The sequence below is a fragment of the Saccostrea echinata genome, unplaced genomic scaffold (genome assembly GCF_033153115.1).
Source record: "Saccostrea echinata isolate AGI-Se365-2 ecotype Australia unplaced genomic scaffold, CSIRO_AGI_Sech_v1 ptg000025l, whole genome shotgun sequence".
NCBI lineage: Eukaryota > Metazoa > Mollusca > Bivalvia > Ostreida > Ostreidae > Saccostrea > Saccostrea echinata.
In genome coordinates, this window is record NW_026889774.1 from 16,912,925 (window position 1) to 16,932,797 (window position 19,873).

A 19,873-nucleotide genomic window follows, 5' to 3' on the forward strand; every position below is an offset into this window, starting at 1 on the left:
TCGCCGTATTTAAAACTTAGGAAAGTTATTGTTGGAATGTAGGCTTGTTAAAATGTTATATTTATAACCTTTTGATCGTTAAATTAAATTTAAAAGCAAATTAAAATTAATTTGAGCTGCATGTTCATCGTCTCCGTGTAGGCCGCCATTAACGATGTTATTTATAGTTGTTCACATATTCCTTTGCCACCTGCTTCCATAATCATAGTACACATGTACCTAATCAGTCAGACATTCGGTCAATAAAGTAATGTCATTTTTTAATGAAATACAATAAAATTTATTTTAGATTTTAAATAACTCAGTGAAAATTCATTTTTACATAAACCCCCCTCTATATGTCCCAATGAATGGAAGCCAATGTTGTGAACACGTGCGCTTGTCACTTGATAATTGCCCCTCAACACCCCTCCAGGCAATTAAATTGTTTACCGACTCCAAAGCATTGTTTTTACAGCTAGAGCACTGATTATTTACTGCCCTTATTAATGGCTTTGATTATTTTCTTTGTTAAAAATCGGGGGTTGGTTTATGATCTTTCGTATGTATAAGCGTGTGTTGATTACGACACATTAAACAGTTAAACTCTTGTTAAATGTAATTTTACTCTATCTTATATCAGCCTCGTGTTAAAATGATTGAGAGTTAAAAAAAAGGAAATATGAAGTATGTTGAAACTTAAGTGTTATCATTTACTTGTGCTCTGTAGAAAATAAGATATCCACGAAGATAACCTCGATGTATGAAGACATATATCCCACTTCTGTACATCATTTTTCACAGCTTTGGAGGTGTGTTGATAACTACACTTTATACGCTTGTTAAATTTTGATTTTATTTTTATAACATCAGCTATTTATTTAATTAATTAATTTCAATTTTAAGAGAGGAAAATCGTAGTCTATGAATACTTTGATGTTGCAATATCGCTTGCCCTGTTAAATTTACATAATTTTCAACATGATTACCTTAAACTAAAAATAAATATGACAACTGTTAAACTTGCAACAATATCTCGTACTTTGTTGTTATAAAATTATTTCCACAAAGAATAGTTAGAATACGGTGACGTATAATTTCAATATCACCGTATGCTAAAAAAAAAAATAATAATAATAAACTCTGTTAATACTTTAATGCAACATTATCTCGTGCTTTGTTAAAATAAATAATTTCCTCCAGATTGCCGCGATATGGAAAGTCAAGATTAAGAAATAAAAACGCATTTGAATAAAATATCGTGTTCTGTAAATTTTCGACACTTTATCTCCGTGCCAATTTTTCATAGTAAATTACCGCGATTTTCAAAACACTGCTTGGTAAAATTTTCTGCTGCGTATAATACAACCGAACTGCATTTTTTCCCCCTGTTTCAGGCTCAAAAAGGGGGGTGCGTATTTTACACCACAGCTTGGTCAAGATCAGGTGCCCATTTCCAACTAAATGATGTTATATAGATGTAACTCTTTATAGTTACATCTAATCTAAATGTCTTTTGTTGCATTGCAAAGAGCAGAATGAGAGCTTTCCATTGGTATATAATATCATATATATAGTATCTGCGTCTTTGAAAAAACAACAGAATAAAGTCAAAGATTCATAATTTTTGAAGCGTTATGCTGTTGCACTTGATTTTTTACATTTTTAAAAATGGTTAATTAAAATTATTTTGAATGAAACATTTAAAAATAAATATACTTAATTATAGAAAAATCACTCTGGTTTTGTTTATTTTTTACAGAAAAGAAAAAGGATAAAAATTGTGGAAATCATGAATAAATGTGTGCAGATATACCTTTGTTATATAATTTAAGATTTATCAATGTTGGAATAAATGCATAATTTTTAGCAAAAAAGAGGAAATATAATGTGTTTAAATTTTTTTTATTTTACTTAAGAAAAAAAGTACTATGAGAAAAATATAGTGGTTATATGGTAAAATGCGTGCACATTTTGTAATTTTTATCCCATACTGGTCAAAGTTTTTGTATAGTCCGTAGCCCCATATTTCATTATAGTTTGTGTTCAACAAAAGAATGTAGAATTAATCATGCTCTTGTTTGATATTTTCACAGTTACCAGTCAAATTAAAAAACAGTAATATATAGCTTTTGCGCTAACACCAAAAGAAGTTATTAAAGAATGATTGGTGTCCGTAGCCCTGTATAGTCCATAGCCCTAATAAAATAACTTCCAGAAAAAGTCATATACATTATTGATACAATAACTACAATACAATAATATCTTTATTCAAACAAAAGCAATGTTTTTTAAATACAAATACCACTGTAACAAGCATTCTGAGAGTATTGCATTAGCAATACTAGTCCCCTACCGGCAAGTGTAATCTGGTTCCCGCTAAGAATTGAAAATGCCATAATTCCGTCAAAAATGAATGAAGCGGGACAAAATGCTAACTTGATTTATAACTAATCAAGGTAAAGCCACATACCAAAAATCAGCTCAATATCTACAAGCGTTTAGAAGAAAATTGCGGAAAACCCTTAAAAATTGAAAAGGCCGTAATTCCGTCAAAAATCAATGAAGCGGAACGAAATGCAAACTTGATCTGTAACTCCTCAAGATACACTCACATACCAAAAATCAGCTCAATATCTGCAAGCGTTTAAGAAAAAAGTGCGGAAAACCAAGTGGGACAGACTGACAGACAGACAGAGGGACAGACAGACAGACAGACAGAGGGACAGACAGACAGACAGACGTACAGACAGACGGACGGACAGACTCAGAGGAAACCTATAGTCCCCTCCGGTTTCACCGGTAGGGGACTAATTAAAGATAAAATGTCTGAAAATTAACATTTTTTTAACTAAAGGCTTGCTTCAGTAGTCTGTCCTGTATGTGGTCACAACATATTTCTAAACATGCATGATAAAGTTTTCCTTCTTGTGATACATACTATCATTCCATTTGAATAATTTGCATTGAAATATTTTTTAAAGGATATTTAGCCACAAAAATCCTACTCACAAAAGGGCTACGGACTCTACAAATAAATTTAGCAAATTTACAGACCATATTAACCGTACTTCTGTATTAGCAAGATTTTTTTTCCTGCCTGCATCTACTGCAAAATTGGGCTTCAATGGTTTATTGCTTCTCATCAACCAGTCTTAACATTCCATAGTGGGATTTGATCCCAAAACATAAGGATGAACTCCTTACTTTGCAATTTAGTACAAAGTGAGACTTTCACTCTTATAATTGTGCAACCCAATCTACTTGTCACTTAAATGTTAATTTAAAAAAAAAATCATTGATTCTTGATGGATAAATATTGTACTAATCATGTTTTTACTTCAAATGATCAATGATGAATCATGTTTTGTAACTTTTTTATGAATTACACCATATGATCATGAGAAATTATATACCGGTACACCCTTTGAATGACCACCTTGAGCTCCATGTATTACATTAAAATAAAAAAAAATATGAAGATATTTTCTGTAACCCCCCCCTAAAAAAAATCATGCCTTGATTTAAATACAGCTCCTTTTGCTTTTATTAGTCCCCTACCGGTGAAACCGGAGGGGACTATAGGTTTCCTCTGAGTCTGTCCATCCGTCTGTCTGTCCGTCTGTCTGTCTGTCTGTCTGTCTGTCCCTCTGTCTGTCTGTCTGTCTGTCCCTCTGTCTGTCTGTCAGTCTGTCCCACTTGGTTTTCCGCACTTTTTTCTTAAACGCTTGCAGATATTGAGCTGATTTTTGGTATGTGAGTGTATCTTGAGGAGTTACAGATCAAGTTTTCATTTCGTTCCGCTTCATTGATTTTTGACGGAATTACGGCCTTTTCAATTTTTAAGGGTTTTCCGCAATTTTCTTCTAAACGCTTGTAGATATTGAGCTGATTTTTGGTATGTGGCTTTACCTTGATTAGTTATAAATCAAGTTAGCATTTTGTCCCGCTTCATTCATTTTTGACGGAATTATGGCATTTTCAATTCTTAGCGGGAACCAGATTACACTTGCTGGTAGGGGACTAGTATTGCTAATGCAATACTCTCAGAATGCTTGTTCATTATAGTTTGAACACCAATAATGCATTAATTAGTTGAACTGGAATTTCATTTGGCATTGAAAGTACACAGTACATTAGACACTTGATTTTTAAATATGGTTTTTTGAATACTCAAACTCAGTAGCGTGAACTTTTATAGAATGCAAAATAATAAAAAAAATTGCCCAAAATTTAATTATACAATTATATTTTCTTTAAGTTGATTGTCCACAATAGAGATGTTTAACGGTATAGTCGGTAGCCCCAGTGCTCACATGCAATCCAGCCTTCATAGATGCTAAATTAAAGCCCATTTTTGGTCTCCAGATGGTCTTGGACTATATTTTGTTATCAAAACACCAATTACATGTAATTCTGACATGTATTATTTTGTTCTGACAATTTATATTTTACTCGTATTGTGAATTTATTTTAAGTTTTTCGTTCTTTTTGTTAAATTTCACGGGATTTTTGTATAAATTGATTTAATATCCAAATGAAAGGATTTATTAAACAGGTGTGAACTCCATGATGACAATTTTAACAAATATTTACTGATACAAACAGGTATTTTTATATGGCCTCTCAATAAATGAAAAATACTATATGTATAGTCCGTAGCCCGAGGTCTCAAAATAGTCAATCAAAAAATGTTTGACACAGTTTTTCTCTGAATATTACCAAATAAGTTTGAAATTTTCATCCCCACATACAATATCTTTAGAAAAATTGAAAGTACTTTAATGTATTTTTACTTCAGATGTCCAAATAATAAGAGTAGAAAAACTCCCAAAGATTAATAAATTTACCCATGTCCTTTATATACTGTAACATTTTAATGGAAATGAGTGATGTGATTTTTCTTACTCAGACAATGTTTTGTGAAGAGTTTGTATTTGAATTATACTTTTTTTGTTTAGTTGAATATGATAAAGATAAATGTTATGCCTGAATATGTATAGTCTGTAGCCCACTTGGGTCTCTGCTATATTAAGAATGAAATCTTTTTAACCGCTTGACAGAAATGGACAGAAATTTCAGACAATCTGCCAAAAGGATATAGTGTTACATAGAACATATTTGTAACACATTTTGTTTGACTTCATTTTTTTGTTAATCTGCAACCAACGTGGGCACCTGATCTTGGCCAAGCCGACCAATGCATATTATATTCGGCCAAATACGGTAAATAGAAAAAAATAACTTGTAGATAAAAATACATTGCTCAGAGACAAGAATTAGGACAATCAAGAATCAGACAAATAATTAGCTTAGTAATCAGCAACAACACAGAAAGTAGATGCATGTGGTCCATATTGTCTAAAAGAAAATCCCAATTATAATTGATGTCTTCTGCAAGTTTTAATGAAAATACAGGAAAATGCACAGGTTCATGACGTCAAAATTGGTGATTAGGAGTTTATATATAAACTAGAAGTCTCTGATGACACTGTACATGTAGCTCTACTGGTATGTACTTATAACAAAGGAATAGGAAAGAAGCACCTTGACTTGAAACATTGGAACAGCATTCAGTAGAATAATGATTCTTGGTTTAGTCTCTTTCTGTGACAAGAATTATAAATCTGTAAGAACTATAAATCTGTAAGAACTATAAATCTGTAGGAGAAGTAGCCTTTAGAAAAAAATACAGAATTTTTTTATTTTTAGTAAACATATTAACATCAAAATCAAAAAAGGATAAAGATAATTTGTATTTATGTGTAGTCTACTTGCATGTTATTATGAAAATCAGACCAAAACTGTAGGAGGGGTAGGATTTTGAAAGTATTTCACAGAAATTTTTATTTTTAGTAAACATGGCAGCACTGTTCATTGAAATCAAAAACCAAATTATAGAAATGTATATATCTTAGTGTAATCTACCTGTGTGCCAGGTTATATTGAAATCAAACCAAAACAGTAGGAGGAGTAGCGTTTTGAACATGTTTTAAAGAAATTTCTATTTTTAGTAACCATGGCAACACCGTTCATTGAAATCAAAAACTGATAAATAGAATTATGTATCTTAAAGTAGTCTACTTGTTTGCCAAATTATATTAAATCAGACCAAAACTATAAGAGGAATAGCATTTTGAAACATTGTTCACAGATAGACAGACAGACATATGGACAGCTTACTATGGACACCTTACTATCGCATAAGCTCTTCTGGTCTCTGACCAGTTGAGCTAAAAACTGTATGATCTTTCTGAATTTAAACGGTTGAGAAAGCATTAGTTGCTGACCACAATTAATATTAAAAAAAATACAGGGCTAAATTTCTACTTAAACTGTACCTTCTTCTTTGCCCTTAACAATATCTGATATAGTGCAAGAATCTACATTTTTTCTGTAATTCACAGCATATCTTTTCAGACAATTATAGCTATAAAAAGAATTGAGAACCTACCTTCAATAATATATGAAGTGTTGTCTAACCACATGTTCTTGATGTTAACAGGTTGTAGAGATCAGTTTATTTGTAAATACGTTTTCTATGAAGTTTCTGATTTGTGAAAAACAAATGAAAGTAAATGTTCTTGTTCATGACATATTGTGTACAGTTGTATTATTTTGTAAATATCTTTTTAGATGAAGGTTATTTTTGGTGGAACTTTGTTATTTTTTTATATGCTAAGACAGAATTTTTTTTAGGTGTTTGGTGCTATAAATAGAAAAAAAACCCTCATTCAAATAGTGCACATTTCAGTAAATTATCACTAGTGCTTGTCAGTCACATAATGGTTATAATCACTTTTGATAATTTTAAAATCACTGTAAATAAAGTATTTGAAAGGTTAATAGAATAAAAAAAATTATGCAAGAATTTTTTATTGTGTAATACAAAAAGTACTTTCATAGTTTTAATGATCAAGTAGACTTGTACTTAATAGTAAAATGAGACAAAAATAACTTATCATAGTAAATGTTCTTCAAAGACCAAGAGAGGCCAAAGTGAGAAGTTATAATGTGGGGTTAAAATATAGTACAGAGGCACAAATAGTTTTTTAATACTCTGCATGGTGATAGTGATAAATGGGGGAATGAGAACTAAATTTATGACTTGTTACTGAATACCAGACTGATTATTTTGTTGATCCCTATCATCCTATTTCTCTTGCTCTTGGACAACAAAGTTTCATCTTATAAATTTTACTGTTTTTTAAGGTCAATATGATGATTTAGCCAGCCGAGGAGTACAGTATTCACCTCGCCCTTCAGGCTCGGTGAATATTGTACTTTGAAGGTGGCTAAATCATCATATTGACCTCAAAAACAGCAATAATTGTTTTATTGTATGATTCAATGATTAAAGGATACAAATTCATTTAGCAATTCATGCCATCTTACTTGTTTACATTTGCTGAAGTCCTAGCCAAATGCAATGAGAGAAGCAGGGTTAATTAAACATTACCAGTCATAATAAATTTGATGTTTTTTAAATCTACATCTAATTTAGTTGCTAGGCCAGAGTTTTTTATTTTCTGTTTAACGGGAAGCGCCGACCCAATTTTTTTCAAAATACCAAAAAAAAAAAAAATAAATAAAAGAGGTCAATCTCACTTTTACTTTTATAATACCTGCCGCCTGTGTCATTTATAAATGGTTTAAAATGAAATCAGGTTTGTTGTTCACCATAATTTTAATAAATCATGTGAACGTTTGACACAGCTTGTGTTAATCAAATCTTTTACGAGCGTCTTGCTGATTATGATATCATAACCAGTTTAAAGAACTAGTTTATCGCACTTTTGTGTGTTCTATCAACAAGCAAAAATGTCATTTCGAGACATTTATAAATAAAAATGATGGGATGGTTATACTAAATCCATTGATGGTTAGACAAAAAAGATCTCCTGAAATTGGAGTGAAGGCATCAACAACCTTAATACGCTAGACACACACTGAACTGTGGAACTTGTGTCCAAAAAGTTGGGGGTAAGTTTTGAGATGTCTTAATAAACTTTCTATTCGATGGTTAACATTTTTTGATATTTTTTTTTCTTTTAATAAAAGATGTTTACATTGTGTATTTAATTTATCATCACATAGCAAATTGAGTTAAAAAATTGTGGTAAAATTTAATTTTACAGTGAATGGTGTTTAAATACAGTACCTGCATAATTATTCTTTACAATTCTATCGTGTCCCATTGTGCATGTATTCTATCGTATTGTGCGTGTATCCTATCGTATCGTGGTTGTATCTCATTGTATCATGTTTTCTGTTTATCAGGTTTTGTGTTTTCTACTGTGTTTTATGTTTATGATGTTTTGCGTTTATCATGAAGATCATTTATCAGGTTCTGTCGAGTATGTTGTTTTGTGTTAATGTGCATTCGGAAACCCTCGCTTTTTATCTTTACCTTGAGAAGAAACATCCAAGATATCTCGAGTTCATTTTTCATTTTGTTAATTAAGGCCCCGCAAGGATTTGCGGGTGCCCTATAGTAATCACTCTGTCTGTCCATCTGTCATTCATCCGTCCACAAATTTTCCGTTTTCTTCCAATAACTTTTTTTGTAGTTGACCAATTAAGTTCAAATTTGGTATGTTGGTTGAAGAGGCAGTAAGACATATTTTGGTGCTAAGTTTGGTTCTCTATGTCATCCACTTTGGAGCTGGGGTGGTGGGGTAGATTCCTTAACTTTACATTAGAATGAATGCCAGGGGAAAAAGAGATAACTGCTGAGAATGTTCCTATTGTAAACTGTGAAAGCTGCAACTAGTCCCATGGGATTAATTAACTTTCCTCTTGAAGAAAATCCAAAGCATTATCTGTTTCTGTCAAATTGAGATTAATGAAAACCTCTGTCTGCAAATGAAGTTTGTTTTGAAGTTAAGGTCAATTCTGAATGATTTACATTCTCTGAAATGTGGATTTAAATAATGTTCATACTTTATTTTGGTAAAATACACAATGAGTTATGATTTTATTAAATTCTGAAAACAAGATATACATAAAGATATGTTTTTAAATTTTTTTTTTTGTTTTTATTTATTTTATTTATTAATTCATTTTTTTGTTGTTGCCTTATGTAAATTCAAGAATAATATTAATTACAACAGATAGTCCAATAATAAACTCATTCTATCATTACTGAAAGAGTTCTTACTGTAAACTTAGAAGAAAAGGATGTGAGAGCAGTACAATTAATCCCCTGGGATTAATTATCTTGTCTGGGGCAGAGAATTTTCTTATTGTAAACTTAGAAGAAAAGGATGTGAGAGCAGTACAATTAATCCCCTGGGATTAATTATCTTCGTCTGGGGCAGAGAATTTTCTAGGCTTATCTTTATTTGTCACTTTAAGATAAATTCATAGTTCCGGCCTGTCAATCAAATGCTTTTTATCAGCCAATCAGATCGTTACGCATAATTAGGCACAGAGACACTTCGATCGGCTGCCATGTTGTCCCACAAATAAACTTGTGGGAAGTCTGTAAGGCAGACCAAACTTTTGGGTGAAATGGTTTTGTGATGCGCTTGGGGGACCTGTAATGTTGATGAGAGGTACCCAGAGAGGTTAGAGAATGGGGTAAAGCTTATTTTGTTCCCCAAACCTAAGACTAATCTTGAGAAATGCCTTCGTTGGATCAAGGCATGCGGGCGCCCACACGACCAGCTGAACGTCCAGCGGATAAATAAACATAGGCAGTTTGTTCAAAGGTATGACTGTTGATATTTTCATGTTCAAAGGGTAATAAGTATTAAATTTTATTTAAAAAACATGCAAGAATGAGGTAAATCGCTATTCATGATGTACAAGATTATGCTACATTTTCGTGCAAATTCGGGTGGCATTAAAGTGAGGATAGCTTTAGGCTTATTTTATGTTGAAAGAGAGAAAAAAAGGAATGATTTTATTTATAAAGATGATTGTGTACAGAATATGATTCAGACTAGGACTGATCATGCGTTTTGTATTTCTTTGACTACGAAAAATCTTTTAAAAAATTGTCATGCATTTGATATACCAGTACGGTAGCAGAAAATTTCGGACATACTATTAAGTTTAATTATTTTCTTAAAATCATTTACAGCATTTCGTTGGAGGTAATGGACCAACTGTGCAGTTTCCAGATCCAATACCAGCTGATGGCTCATTTCTTCGTCCAACAAGACCACCTCTCAAATGGACTTATTCTGAAAATCACACAGTGTCATCAAAAAAGAGAATTCTAAGGTAGAATCCCACATGTAAACTGTATGCACACAGATCATTGAAAGTTCATTTTTTTTAATGAACTAGTATGGTTAAAAAATGCTTTGTTTATTACAGTACCGTGGATGGAGAAGGCAGTGTGGATTCAACTTCAATGGAGAATGAAGTTCCATTCAAAATTAACAACAGTAGCAACATTGCTGTACAAACAGAAGAACCTTGTAGGCAAAATTTTTCTCTATTTTATTCAGTATTGTACATTTTGATTTGCAAGAAATGGTTTTGCATAGGTTTTGAAGAAAACACATAATTTTTGAAGCATAGTGGCCATGAATGGCAGGTCAGACTGTATTCTTTCTACAAAAATATCCTTTTTTGTGAAAACAACAAAATCACAAAATGTACAACCTGTGATCAGGAGTTGACCCTGAACTTGTGCATAATATGCATGAGTGTTTTTCAGTGTAATTATGTCATTGTTAGCAGACAAAAAAAAATCTCTAATATTGTCACATGCTTCTGTGATTGTCATGTTCCTAGCAGAGTAAGGACACTTAATTTCCAAAAGGCCACATTGGCCATTGTCACAAACCTTACCATCTGGACTTGCCCCTAAGAAAGCAAACTCCTTGTTTATAACAAGGCCGCATGAATGAATATGTCTAGACGGGTAGTCTTTTAAGTATCTGGACTTCGCATCTTTTTCGTGAATTTTACCATAATCCAAAGAGGGGGCTGTAATCTTTTTTAAACTAAACAAGCTTTTTAAAAATTTGTCATTAGGTGTTGATTTTCTTTGTAAGATTTTGCCAAAATTAGAAGCAGTTAGTAGCTTTTTTCGTTCATTATACCACAGTGCAGACTCGCTTTGTTCGCGAGTATTGATTTCAATTTCAATAGGTTCACATTCTTTGTTATCTTCATTTAAATCTGTAAACTGCAGTGGCAAAGGAACAGGGGCTTGGTGAAACACATCTGTATTGCCACAACCATTTGACATTGCTGGCTCAACTTCCTTAATTTTTTTTGTCTGAAAAATATTTCACAGTATCAGCAATTGAAGTACAAATATATTAATTTCTTTTCTAGGGGTTTCTGGGATTGATATGTTTGCAATGGCTGCTGAACTACACATGTTAAGAGAAAAAGAGAAGCAGTATAAAGACACCATCTGCAAACTGGAAACAGAAATAAAAGAGCTTAAAGATCAACAGAAATCTGAAAATCAGAAGCCAACATTTGGAGTTGATGAAGTATTAAGAAGAGAGGGAAAGTTGAAAAATGTATTTAAATATTACACTGGTATTGTGTACATTAGATTTGCTAGTCCTCTGGCATTTTTGGTATCTGATGGATCCTCGATAAATTATGAAAAGGGTCGCAAAGACATTAGAAAATTGTCACTGCAAGTTTTTAACTTTATGTAGACTAAGACATAACTTAAATTTGGTCTTAAAGATATATCAGTAAGGTTTAAACTTTCACTACAGTCATCAGGAATTGTATTCAATGCTTGGATTTCACTTATGTACTTAAAGTTAGGGCAACTTTGTATTTGGCCACATCGTGATATTATTATTAATAACATGCCAAAAGATTTTAAACATGATTACCCCACAACTTTAATAATAATTAGGGATGTCAATTTTGTCAATAATTCATATTCGAATATTCAGTGAAAGTATTCGAATATATTCGAATATTCGATAAAATAAATAAAATCTGGTTTATTATAAATATGCATGATCCTACTCTCATGAAAAGTTTAGCGTAGGTATTCTTATATTGGAAGTAAAATTGTGTGAAGGCTTTTGTAGATGTACCATAAGGAATTCCATTTGATATTTGCCAATGTTTGAAAATAAATAATTGATTTAAATGTAGAAAAATATGATTTTAACAAATTTAATAATTTAATGAATTTATAGTAGCTCCAACTGAGGAACCAATTGTCTTACCAAAGGCAGAATAGTCGTATTCTGTTTAGATTTCAAAACGTGTAATTAATTACAATTATCGGTCTAATAAGAGATGTGATTATAATCTTTAATAAAATATTTTTAAAATATAAAAAAATATTCCCATAGACAATTTTCCTCCGTAATTACCGGTAATTAATTTATCGATAATGAATATAAAATTCAGAATTATGTACAACCCGAGATAATCAAGTTATTTACACATTTATTCTGAAATTGAGCCCTTTACAATAATAATTACAGGACTAATTCTATCAGACACTCATTCAATGATCAATTAAATTTATTTTGATAAGTATACTCTTAACGTCTTTAAGACATTCTAAGAAGTTTTTCATTTAATCAAAATGTATTAATCACAGTACTTCTTTTTACGAAATCTGTAAAACACTGAATATTCGAATCTTAAATTTATATTCGAATATCAACTCATTGAATAAATATTCGAATGTTCGAATATTCGTTGACATCATTAATAATAATTGATGGGACTGAATTTAGAACACAAGCACCATGTGCACTTGGTTTGCAAAGTCAGCTTTATAGTGATTATAAGTCTAGTACTACTTTAAAGGCATTTATTGGTTGTGATCCAAATGGTTCAGTGATTTTTGCATCCGAATTGTTTACAGGATGTATTTCAGATAAACAAATATGTGAACAGTCTGGGTTTTATGATGTTCTTGAAACACTAAAGTTGAAGGGTTATGTTACAGATGGTGATGCTATTATGGCTGATAAAGGTTTTACTATTAAGGAAGAATTATGTAAACTTAATTTGCTGCTGAATATTCCACCAATGGCTTCATCAACATCTCAGATGTCAGTTTCAGATACCATCCTTACTGAAAAAATTGCAAAGCATCGTGTGCACATTGAAAGACTTATTGCTAAAGTTAAAACCTACAAGATACTGTCTGTGCGCATTCCAACATCATTATTTAAAAATATTAACAAAATTTGGTCTGTATGTTGTCACTTGACATTATTCCATGATGTGTTTGTAAGACAATAAACATAGTAAATAGTCTACTTTACTCATGTTAGTTGTGACCCATATCATTGATTTTTGCATTTAGCATTGTTCAGTGGATAATTTATATATACATGTACTGTATTTTTAAACAATAGGCAGTTCCCCAACTGCATTTATATTTTTAAAATAAATATTTATTGTGGTTATTGTGAACATGTACCTGATATGACAATATTGAGCCTATCTGCACATCACCAAGGGGAGTGTTTACTAATGGATGCCCCAGAGGGGTTCCTTTTAATGAACTCAGCTGCATTATGTCATTTTTGGACACTTTGGGTAGACTGATATTAAAATATGATGTATGAATTAAGATTTTGTCAAGTGGATAATTTTTATCTTATTATTAAGACTGTTATAAAATCTGATCTCATATTTATAGACAATTAATTGTAGCCATGAAGAATATTGTATTATTAAAAATACAATGGTTATATTTCTAAAAGAGGAAAGTCTTTGTCTTTTTCACATACTCTTGATTTAAGTCTAACTGGCATGTCACAGGTTTCCTTTTCCTTGATTCAGTTGGTCTTGCTACCACCACATGATTTATAGGGACAGGCTTGATCTTTGACCCCCCTGGGCACATGCCAATGCTGTGGGATGCTTGTACAACTTTGTTGTTCAGGTACATTTGAAAAATTATGGAGTTTGAACCCTTGCAGACTTTTTATTAGCCCAACTACATGGGAACAGTGGCCATTTAAGCTTTAAGGAAAATTGACCAGCATTATTTCTAATGTACATGTATGCATACCTGAGGATTTTTAAATTATTTAGGCCTAGGCCTATCCAAAAAAAAAAAAAAGAAAAAAAAAAGAGATAAATTGCCAACTTGAAAGGAATTCGGTTTGGCCTAGTAAATAGAGAAGTTGGCCAATAATATTTATGTGTATTTTGTCTGAATTTATTCATTAGGCCCTATATATTTAAAAAAAAAATCCTGAGCCAAGCGTTTATTTATATCACGTTTGCATATCTACCATGAAAATTAATTAGGTCACAAATGTTTACATTCTAGGTGCCTAGGCCTAACCTATATAAACCCTGATTTATCAAGAATTTCTTGAAAAATACGCAAACATTTGGGTGATTTATACACATACCCAATTTTACAGGAGCAATGAGACTCGGTTATCGAACTATTCTTTATTTCCAAACTAAGTTGGTGCAGCGATTGATTTTTTCGCATGGACCTCCAGCATCGTGCTGCAACTGAAAATCTTAATATTATGGATATATCCTTGGGTATAAAGTGATTCAAACCCTTTCATAAAACTTTTTCAGATAATTTTGAACTATTGGGTAGGTATTTCACACAGAAGTCATCTGGAATCGACTTTAAACTGTCGGTCGCCACCGAGGATGATGAAGCCGGTATTGCCATCATGTGGGACTTAGTTACAGTAACTAAGGTGGGCGGGGCTTCGGGAGAAAAGTCGGAACTATATGAATTAACCTTTGTCTGCAACTGATGTTTGTTTTGAAGTTAAGGTCAAGCCTGGGCATTCACTGAAGGCTGGCATTTTATAAAACACATGCTTTATTCTTGTTTAAATATACATTTAAATGAGTTATTATAGATATGATGTTTTTTACTGCCTTATGTAAATACAAGGTTACTCTTTACAGATTGTTGGATATTTATGAATTATCTTGAAATTTTATAAATACAGTTGTTATTGCATATTCTTCTTCGTATATTTTTCAATTTTTGTAATCAATTAAAATTCTCATTCTGTAAGCTGAACCCTTATATTTCTACCCCTCGGGGGGGCCCTTGCAGACTGGTCAGTTTTCTAGTTTATTTAGGATTAATTTAACCATTGAACAGAGAGAAAAATTAATGCTATAACTCTGGTATATATGTTTAAGAAAAAATAAAATAAATAAATAAATAAATAAACGTGAAGTACCATGACCAAGCAGAGAGTGTAAATCGAAAGTTAAATTCTATTTTTGGGCATGAAATAATCGATCTACAAGTCATTCATTATTTTTTTTAATTGTCGATTTGTAAGAAATATTTTTTCGTCAAAAATAGAAATATTATAATTCCTTTACGCAGACAGAGTCACAAAAGCAAGACTTTTTAACTTTGTTTTGATAATTAAAGAAACATAAAACAGTAATTACATTGTGTGCAAAAATAAATGAATAAATAAAATAGCAGCAGCTATATTAGGCTTATCTTTGTATCAATGACAGAATTAATCAATAACAAGTTATTCATTTTTTTCACAAACACAAGTACAGGCACTTTTTAATCAATATTTTAAAAGCATCGTCTGATAACAGAATTGTGTTTTATGCCTCTAATCTAAATGTATGCACAATCAATTATTTAAAGGATTGTTACAAAATGATTCATAAATACATATACAATGTAGTGACCTTGATAACATTTACATAAATTTTGTCTATGCGTGCAAGTTTTATTCTTCCTTTAACATGCATTCTCTGTAAGCACCAAAAAATCTTGGAAACGACATCTCTCCGATTTTGATGAAATTTGCACCACAGGTGCATCTTGGCACAAAACTAGGAAATATGGTGTTAGAAGTTTCACACGTGCACCCGGTTGCCATGGAGACGGGTCAATTGAATTTGGCCATTTTTGGCCCTTTTTGACCAAATAAAAACATGAAAATTGAGGAAATGTAAATGCATTTTTGTCTTTATGTAGTAAACTCAAACACAAATCATTGTATCATAAGAAAACATCAACTTTTAAGGTATACAGGGCATATAATCGGTTATTCCAGAATTATTCCCACTCTAAGAAAAAGGTCCTGTAAAATGACATTGTTTCTGAAAATGTGAAAAATGGGAAATTTGGTATTTTTTGAGAACTTTAAGGTTAAATAAAAAAAATTGTCTACGGAAATTTTTCAAATCTTATGTGTGTTTTACACTTCAGAATTAGGAGTGTCACCTCATGAAAAAATTGGAGTGGGATCTCAATTCTATTTTTAGTAACATATATCTATAAATAGACATATTTCAGAAAAATCTAAAAAATCAAATTTGGGCAGAGTTTAAGATGCCATTGGTAGGTATTTAAGAAATATACTGTAAAAGTCAATATGTTAATGACAGAAACTGGACACCAATAACTACTATGCATATTATTTGAAGGGAGTTCCGTTTTCTATTTATAGCTTCAAATGCCTTAAAATAGACATGTCTCATAATATGTGTAAAAATGACTATTTTCTATCATTTAGAAGCTCCACTAAAACATAAGTGATAAACATACTGCTATCACCAATATTTCATCAATTAGAACATGGGATAATACAATAACTCACACATTATTGAGGATAGGCTCTCATTTCTATAAATAGTACAAATGTCTAAAATTAGACACATGGGAAATTAATGACGAAATGTGGATTTTTTGCACTAGTTCTCACATTAGAGATGAACAATTTGCATACTAACTGTCATAAACTGTAACTGACATAATGTGACTGACAAGTGCAGAAGAGCATTAACTGAAATGCAGAATAATAAGCGGAGGTTTCCATTTCTATTTATAGTAACAATTGTTTAAAAATAGACATTCTGAAAATTATCAAGAAAATGTAGAATTTTGCACTATTTTCTCACATTAGGGATGGACAATTTGCAGACAAACTGCTATTAATTGTTAATAACATAAGGGGAACAACAAGTACAAGAAAGAATTAACTGAAATGCAGAATAATAAGCGGAGGTTTCCATTTCTATTTATAGTAACGAATGTTTAAAAATAGACATACTGCAAATTATTAAAGAAATGTAGAATTTTGCACTGTTTCTCACATTAGGGATGGACAATTTGCAGACTAACTCTTATTTTCTGTTGTTAACATAAGGCGACTGAAAAGAGCGAGACAGCATTAACTGAAATGCAGTACATTCAGTGGAGGTTTCCATTTCTATTTATAGTAACAAATGTTTTAAAAATCATATTATAGACGAAATGTAGAATTTTGCACTATTTCTCACATGAGGGATGGGAAATCTGCAGACTTATTGTTAAAAAGGTTATGTATTCGACAAGAAAAACACAGCATTAACTGAAAAGTAGAATAATCGGTGGAGGTTTCCATTTTTAGCTCTTCTGAGCCAAAGGCTCAAAGAGCTAATGCTATGGCCATTTGTGCGATGTGTGTAAGCTTTATAGAATATGGGCCATAACTCAAGAACCCCTTGGCCAATTATTGTCAAATTTGTTACAGGGTATCCTTGGCCCAACAACTCCCATTTTTACTAAAACTAGGGTTGTGACCCTTAAAAAAGGGGAGATAATTAGGAAAATAGAAACAAAAGTACTGAATGCTAAAAAATCTTCTTCTCAAAAACCACTGGGCAGATTATCACCAACTTACACAAAAGGATAAGGATATGTTGTAGATTAAAATTTGCACGGGAAATCACCCTGGGGCAAAGGGCATGGTCTCAAGGTCTCTTCAAAGTTGACCAAAAATTACATTATATTATAATGTTGATATTTTGTTTATTTTAAGAACTAGGATCATCAAATCTTGTCAGTTGATGCATCTGAGGACCTCATATCATGTTGACTCAAAAGTAAATCACGGTGACCTACTTTTTAAATTTTGCAGCCATTCTTTTTCAAAATGATTTAGAGGCATATTTTGAACAATTTAAGGCCTATGATCATCAAACTTTGTCAGTTGATGTATCTTGGGTCCTCGGAGTACGTTGACTAAAAAGTAAGTCACCTTGACCTACTTTTTGAATTTTATGGCTAATCTTTTTTAAAACAATTAAGGTCATTAATTCGAATACTGAGAGGTTTAGAATCATTAAATCTTGTAAGATGATGCATCTTGGGGCCATAAAACATATTTATTAAAAAGTAGGTCACAGTGACCTACTTTTTGAACTTTGCAGGCATTCGATTTCAAAGCGTTTTAGAGGCATAATTTGGACATTTTAAGGCCTATGATCATAAAACTTTGTAAGTTGATGCATCTTGGGTCCTCGAAAAACGTCAGCTGAAAAGTAGGGCACCATGACCTACTTTTCAATTTATATCACTCTAATTAAATATTTCGGGTACTAATTGGGTTAGCATCATCAAACTTTGTCAGTTGATGCATCTTGGGTCCTCGGAGTAAATTGACTGAAAAGTAAGTCACCGTGACCTACTTTTCAATTTATATGACTATAATTCAATATTTCGGATACTAATGGGCTTAGAATCATCTTGGGTTCTCAGAGTGTTTCATCTAAAATGTAGGTCAAGATGACGATTTGGAATTTCAAGACTTTATCTAAATATACAGGATACTTAGAGGCTTCAAATAGAAGTGATAGGTTGTACAGTTTATCAGAAGAGCGATTCAAAGCTCTTGGACCTCTTGTTAATTTTGCCACCAAACACTAAAAATGATACAATGGAAATATATGCATGAAGGACCATACTTAATTTTTTTTAAAGATATTGGTAAATGTTTGTAAATTATTTTTGTTTATTGAATTATTTCAATTAACTGTGACTTATAATTGTACATGTAAGCCAAATGATGTTTATGACAGTCTGCAGATTTTCCATCCATAATGTCTAAAATACTGAGCATCTTCATCTTTCAAAAAATCACAATATGTCTATTTTAGACATATTTCTATAAAAAGACTGGAGAACCCATTCTCAATAATGTGTGAAATATAGTGGAGATTGGTAGAACTGTAAAAAAAAAATTTCTACGAATTTTCTAATTGGTGTAAGATTGTCATTTTTAGCTTTATTGGGACTTACTTTTAATACTGGGTAGCTATTAAATTCAATCCTTATTATTTAATATTCCTTCACCAAGTGTAATTGATTGATTGATTACTGTTTAATGCCAAGGCATTATTATTTTAGCCATATTTCAGCGGGCACTAAGTGTGAAAAAATAACAATTTCTCCTTCAAATTGTACATAATTAAAATGTAACATCAAGCGGATCGATACGTTTTTGACTTAAGTCAGTGTAACCTAGGCAACACAGGTTATATAGTATAAACTAATTTTTTATCCAATCAAATGACGAGTAAAAACCAAAATTAAATTATATACAAGTAGACTACACTGAGATACATCACTCTGCTTATCAGTTTTTGGTTTTGATGAATGGCGTTGAAATGGTGACTAAAATTAAAAATTCCTGTCAAATTCTATCAGGAAGCCTCTTCTACTGCTTTGATCTGATTCCAAGAAGACACATAATCCTGCACATTAGATTTTAGTTTTAGATAACAGTGTTGTCATGGTAACCAAAAAAAATAAAAAAGGAAATTTCGTCAATTCTTTCAAAAGCTACTCCTATTACAGTTTTTGACCAACTGCAATCTTGACACAAAAAGAAGCTAAATAAGGATATATATTTTTTATTTACTGTCAAGTCCAAGTGCTAGCTACTTTTCTCTTCCTTTGTTAAATAAATACCAGTAGAGCTACAGTCTCGTCAGAGACTTCTGGTTCCTTATATGCTGAGGGGTATGTTTTTGTTGATGTTTATTGCTATAAATAGAAATGGAAACCTCTACTAGTACTGGTAATTCTGCATTTCAATTAATATTGACTAGTTCTTGTAAGTCACAATATGGTTATGACAGAAAATCTGCAAATTTTCCACTTCTTATGTTTGAAATAGTGCATTTAAGAACCTAC

The 19,873-nt window shown here is 31.8% G+C and overlaps 1 protein-coding gene and 1 pseudogene across 2 annotated transcripts in view; both read left to right on the top strand.

Annotated features, from left to right (window-relative positions):
- LOC133192068 (protein-associating with the carboxyl-terminal domain of ezrin-like) overlaps positions 1 to 19,873 on the top strand; it is a 474,471-nt gene that overhangs the window by 81,238 nt on the left and 373,360 nt on the right. The gene's annotated exons all lie outside the window — the stretch shown is intronic.
- LOC133192664 (uncharacterized) lies at positions 9,493 to 13,579 on the top strand (annotated as a pseudogene).